This window comes from Poecilia formosa, unplaced genomic scaffold (genome assembly GCF_000485575.1).
Source record: "Poecilia formosa unplaced genomic scaffold, Poecilia_formosa-5.1.2 Scaffold756, whole genome shotgun sequence".
NCBI classification, from domain to species: domain Eukaryota; kingdom Metazoa; phylum Chordata; class Actinopteri; order Cyprinodontiformes; family Poeciliidae; genus Poecilia; species Poecilia formosa.
This window is the reverse complement of record NW_006800695.1, coordinates 106,047-112,540: the sequence shown is the minus strand read 5'-3', so window position 1 is coordinate 112,540 and position 6,494 is coordinate 106,047. Positions and strand designations below refer to the sequence as shown.

General features: G+C 39.9%; 1 long non-coding RNA gene across 1 annotated transcript; it reads left to right on the top strand.

Annotated features, from left to right (window-relative positions):
• The first annotated feature begins 3,994 nt into the window (after positions 1-3,994).
• LOC107834767 (uncharacterized) lies at positions 3,995-6,253 on the top strand. Its single transcript, XR_001660590.1, has 4 exons — positions 3,995-4,565; positions 4,682-4,863; positions 5,921-6,009; positions 6,106-6,253. It is a non-coding gene; the product is annotated as an uncharacterized LOC107834767 (long non-coding RNA).
• The last annotated feature ends 241 nt before the right edge of the window (positions 6,254-6,494 follow it).

The following is a 6,494-nucleotide window of genomic DNA, read 5'->3' as shown; positions in this document are numbered from 1 at the left end:
ATTGTCTGTTGTTCCTTTACTTGTTAGTAATTCTGCAGTTTGTTTTGAAGTTTGGGGAAGTTGTGTCGTCAGTGATTCAGAGGTTGTTGAAGTCTCCAATCCTTGGGTGTTGGATTGTCCCGTTGGGCTTGTAATATGTGGCGAACCTTTTGGAGGTGAAACCATAGCCGACGATGTTTCTTGTGCTTGAAAATCCATCGACACACTGTGTGTTGATCTGAAAGTTATTTCGGAAGCAATGGAGAATTTGGTTGACTGAGTTGTTTCACTTGCTTCTGCAGCTGCAGTTTGTGTTTCAGTTGTTAAATTTAAAGTAATTTGTCCTGAGGTGTTTTGAAAATGTGTCGTGAAAGGTGTTACATCATTCTTCGTTGATGTTTGTAATTCACTGCGTGAAGCTGCTGCTGCTGCTGCTTGTGTTACAGGTGGATGGGAAGATGTCGACTTTCTGGTTGATCCTGTTGCAGACGTTTCCAATAAGGGTGGCAGAGGTGTTGTCGTGTCCTCCATCATTTGTGCCTGTGTATAATGCGCAGTAGATGTGTCAGTTTTCACAGTATGTACAGCAGCTTGTTCTGTAGACTCCATTTGCGTCTCCGTTGTAGACGTTGTGTCTGGTTGTGTGGTTCCTGTAGAGCATTGTGTTGAGGCTGAGTCAGTCTTTAAAGAGTCAGTGCTTTGATTCTGTATTGAAGTTGGCTCTGTTGTGCCTGAAACTACAGCGACGTTTGTTGTAGCTTTAGAGTCAGTCTTCGGACTTGCCTCAGATGATGTTTTTTGCCCCGATTGCGTATTTCTTGTCACCACTGTGTTTATTGTTGGTGAAGGTGTACTACCCTCTGTTGCATCAGACTCTTTTGTCTCTGTGTGCGACTTGGCAGGCATTTTGGTTGTTTTCATGTTGGTTTGTCTGTTTTCAGGCATGTCTGATAAGGCGGTTGAAAGCCCGTTTGTCTGTGATTCAGAGGATCCTTGTGTGGGTGTGCGTACTGACATTGTCTCACTTTGGGATAGTGGTGAAGAAATGCTGGTGGGTGTGTTGCCACTTTTGATATCTGAAGTCTGCAGAGCATTTGATGGCGTCGTACCAGAGATGCTTTCAGCCTCAGCTGGTGCAGGAGCCTCACGTGAAAATGATGATTTCCCCTCAGAAAATGTAGATACCGGCTGGCTTGTTTCTGAATCAGATGATTGAATGGTTTTGCAACATTCTTGGGCATATGTCTCGGTTGTAGAAGACATGATGCTTTCTTCATCAGTTATGTTGTTACTGATGATTTTCCTTGATGGCGCTGTCGTTTTTTCAACAAAACATTGTGTTGTGTTTCCGACAGTGCTATTTGTTGGTGTACCAATACTTAATTGTGTAGGTTCGGTTGGTTGACTCACTGTGTGAGTTATGCAGATAGCTGTGCAAGATAGAAAGAATACATATGAGAGTAGTCAGGAGAGATTAACATTTATCTAATATTAAGCAATATGAGGTTGATATGTGAAAGACGGGACAAAGCTCCCTGTTCGTATAAATGCAAAAGTCTGTGATGAAAAAAAAACAACATGATGTGAGTAATGTTACATTTCATTCTTACAGATTAAAGTAAAAATTTATAGATCGACATACAATGACACAAAATCTTGTATAATTAATGTTTGATTAATGTCTGCTCTTCCATCACACATATCCAATATTCCTGGCTACTGAAAGTTATATCTTAATTGGATCTGGACTAAGTTCTCTTTCAGAGCGCTCCTCAGTCAGATTTCAGGAGGCTTTCTGAATTAGCCTGGTAAAAACTGACCCCTCATCCTACATCTAGGCTCTTGGATATTGAGTAACAATTAATTCCTGGTGGCACGGACGAGTTTACAACTTGTCCGTCACGCATGTGATGTGATGTGATAGCTTGACACTATGAAGCTTGCTGGAAATTGGCTGCATTGTAAACAACCATCCCCCACTGCAAATAGAGAAGTGCCGCACATTAACAGTCGGATGTTAATGTAATATTTGAAAGCGTAGCTAACAGTTTCCTTCACTTCCTTTCCTGCCATTGCTAAAACTGCAGGTGGACTACAATACAAAACCAGCGCAGAAAATCAGCGTTGTCATTCACAAATTCTGCTTCTGAAAATCTACTAGGGGAATCCAAGTCAATGGGAGAAAGCCCACTGAGCTGTGAAGCAAAATTTTAAAGAGAATGGCCAGGCTATTCCTGAATGGTCCATCAGTCGTGTGCAGGTGTCAATCAAACTACAACAAAACGTCTTCTCAAAAGGCAAACTTTGAATGACCTTCAGAAAACCTGGAGAATGGAAATGAGGAGTAATATAAAAGATAACTACAAATGTTGGGCTACTTTAAAGCCAGAGGCGTCCGGCTCTTTTCCTGAACGGTTACTCACAGGAAAAGATATTATTTATTTTTCGTGTAATCAGTTTTCCAAATCTTTGGTGTAGCATCTAAACCTGTGCCAAAGGTTAACGTGCAAGATTACTCACCTGCCAACAATTTTACAAGGAATCCACCATTCATGATGGCAGCTTGATGGTTATCTTTTATTTTTGTCTGCAAAAGACAAAGAGGAACAAATTCAAACGATTTTTTTGTTTTGTTTTTTTTCTATGAGAGACAAACAAATGCTCCCTCCTTTAATACGGCTTGCTTGCTAACTTTACATTCCTTTTTGTCTGGTTTGTGACGAAGAAAATTCAATAGCATTTTTAAGTTATTCGTCACTCCAAGCCTGTCACATCCTTTATTAAAAAAATCTATCAGATTCTACATTTAATTTTGTCACATATTACCTAAATCCTTTCATTTTGGTTTTTTAGGTTGACTTTGAGTATCTAAAAGCAAAAGTTATCCAGTGGTGTTTTGTTTTTAATGACCACAGTGTCCAATGTGCCTGTGCGCTTACCAAGTAACTGAAACCTTGGTCAGTTTGTGCAATAACCAAAACTGAATCTCGCGCCTTATTGGCAACAGCGCTTTAAGGAAGTCATGGTATTTACCGTTGAGCTAAAGTTTACCAGTGCCGTTCGCAGTAATTAAAGTAACTAAAGTATTGTACCTGAACACAATGGCTGTTAAGCTTTAACAACAGTCAGACATAATTACACATCTGTAAGCTACACTGTCTGTTCTGTGGAGCAACGGCTGCTGCTTTGTTGGAGGCTTTGTGTGGAAAGGTGCCTGCCGGTGTTGGAGCTGCTTCTGAAGGGTTTGGCTCTATTGTGACGCTCACGACAGAAACTTCCACAGGTTACGTTGGGTGAACCCGACTGTAATTAAAGTTACAATCCACTGATTCAACTTGCACTCCCGAAGAGTCAACAGTTTTCAAAAAGGATTACCGACTTATTGTCCGCACCGGATTTGTCTATTCAAGCACACAAACAAAATGTAGAGGTCAGATTTAGAGTCGCTGATGTTATTAGAGCGTGGGAGGGAACCAGAGTCCCTGTCTAAAAGAAAAAAACTAAATAAAACAATGAGCACCAAAAGAATAAACTGTAAGGCTGCACAGCCAAATGGTACAAATGGTATGCTATTGTGCAGCTTAGCAGTCACACGTTTCTCTCTTTTGTTTTCTTAAGAACTTCCTTGAGCAAACCTTGGTTCTGTTTTGGGATTTTCGCAGAATTATGTTCATAGCTCATTTATTTCCTTCATTGTTATATAATGACATATTGAAAACATGCAGCATTTTTCTTCCTGTTCTGCATTTCAAAGTTCCTCATTCTGATATCACAAATAGCAAAGGGGTATTATAGTTTATTAGATCAAGTATTAATCAGAGTGAAACTCATTTTTCCTAAGCACATATGAATACCAGAAAAGTTATTGCAGATTCTTTAGCGTTGATCACTTTTGATGACATTGAATAGGTGCAAATTCTAAAGCAGATTTGAGAAAGATTTGCCACAGAAATTCATTTTTACAAAACAGTTTATATGTTATTATTTATAAGAACGTTTGGACTTTTTATCTTAACCTTGTGTGTCATAAATAAACACACTTGTGCCATCAAAACAAGCTGCAATCTGGCCAAAGGCAGTCAAAGCCAGAAGTAAAGCTCATAATAATAAGGCATGAAATGATTCACCTTCATCTGGTTAGGAGTTCCAGAAGCTTATTTATAAAGCACTCAAACTAATAGGGTTGTTAAACTCTCATTAGTCACTGACACAGCATTCCTTCCTTTCAATTTCCAAAGCGATTAAGATGCAAGTTCCTTTCTTTCGTGTTTTCAGGTGTTTTAGCTTGTGGGGCTGTTTGGGGAGAAGAGTCAAAACTGCAATCAAGGTGTTTCAACCCAAACACACTTCCTGTTCAGTGATGGCTCTTCTTGTTCCCTTCACTTCTATCTCAGCCCACCTGTCTTCACCGTCTGTAATGACTGTCCTCAAAACAAAATGTTTCATTTTCCCATAAAATGTAAACGAACCGCTCAGTCCTGGATTGACCATCTGGGTGTAGATGCTGTTTCCCCTCTCAGCGCGTAGGTCTGAATGTTTCTTTTTCTGGTGAACTACGTATCCGACACCAGTAACCTCGAGTTAAGGTGCCTCATCATTTGACTGGATTAGTCTTTGACTAAAACTGAATCCTGTTTTACCCCTCAGCCCTCATTCTCGATGCTCAACAAAACTTTTTTTTTTTTTTTTTTTTTTTTTTTAGGACGGGCCAAACCAGTTGTTTCTGTGCAGTAGCAGGAGGCCTCAGGTGTGCAGCTTCCTGCACCTCAAAAACCGAGGTTCTTCAGATGCATGCTTGAAAACTAACGGCGAGAAGACAGGTCTGCATATCACTCACAAGTGTAAGCATTGTCTCAGCCGCTATATTTCAAAGGGACACGATGTGTAAGTGCTTTGATTGCATTCGGTGTCGCTGTAGCTGCCGGAGAGTTTCTCTTTCGAACATGTGTACTTTCACAAGAATAGAGTCATGGAAAGCGCTGGAATATTTCTGGTGAAAAATAACTATAAAAGTATCTGATTTTTTGAAATGCTGTACTTGCTGTCAGGATAGTAATGACTGGATTGCATAGATTACAAAGAAGTCTGCACTTTCAGGAAAACAACGTAGGCAATTCTGGTTAAAACGGGTCTATATATTTCTAGACATCAAAATGACTTAGATGTGCATTTTTCTTTTATCTAGAATATCCTTAATCGTCTGCTTCTTCACCTTGTACATGAACTCAGCTGAGTTTCATATCCTGGTTGACTGAAGATCTACACTAAAGCGCCTGAACACATATTATAAGGAAAGTTTAGGAAAATTTAACTGTGCATGTTAAACTGCAGCTCCAATTTGTCAAAATGCAACCCTGCACCCCAGGTTGTGTGCGATATACCCTTTGATGAACTGGTATCCTCCAGTGTGGTGGAACAGTGAAAGGCGAGATGTCCTTATAAAGCTGTGTATTGACATCTAAACGTGGTTGAAAAAATCTAACTATAAGTTGACCGTTGACATTGAAGTTGAGGCGGAGCCGATGAGGCCGTATTTATGAGCTGAGCAAACGTGAAGACATTTTTTTTTTATCAAAAATGCATCCCTGCAGTTCACAGGGAAGGTTTCTGGTTTCATTGCTCACTCGCATCAAGAACGGTGATATGGGTCTTTAGATGTTATCACACCACGTTCAAAATAGCAATGAACTTCCAGCGATTGTAGAAAAAGAAAGCATTTAGAAAAGCAACATCCTCCTTTTCTATATGAAAGGACGAACCGCAGGGATGCGAGAGGAATTTTGGCTGTGCAGTTGAGTGTGGAGGTCACAGTTTGGGATGTTTATCAGGTTTGGTGATCTGAGAACTCACTCACACCTAAAGATGCCTTTTTAGCCTCCAGGGATTTCCTGATCACTGCTACAAAGTTACTAGAAACCTCTTTTTTTTTTTCTTTTTTTAGAAACTCTGAAGAAAAGTACAAGTTGTTCATAGCAACTTCCGTTTGAGCAATCAGCAGGAAACAAATCGCAGCAACAGCAGCCTGCAATGGTAATTCCTAGAAGTTTCTACAAAATGTCAATTCTTCATCTTCTCCACCCATGTCCACCTACATACAATGTTTTTATAATGTGTCCTCTCCTGCAGGATTGATGAAGCTATCGCATGTGAGCCTCTGAATAATAATTTCCTGTGAGTTTCAACACGTACAAATTTCAGAGCAGGCTCAATCTGACAGACAAGAAAATCGAGAAGCGGGTTGCGCAAACCCAAAGTTTATCGTGAGACTTGAAATGTACGAATTACAAGAGGTTAGACTCACCTTTTTATCAGTCTGATACAATATCTTGACAAAATCTCCAGTTCACTGATTGGTTTGAACAAAACTAAAAGAAAAACAACAACGGAGTTAAGCTCATTTTGCGGAAACCTGTTCTTCCTGCCTTAACAGCTCCAGCGGCTGCGCCTCGCTGCATAAAGTCAAATATGTAAATTGAAAAACTTTGACTTCTGTATGTAAAAGCAGATTTAAATAC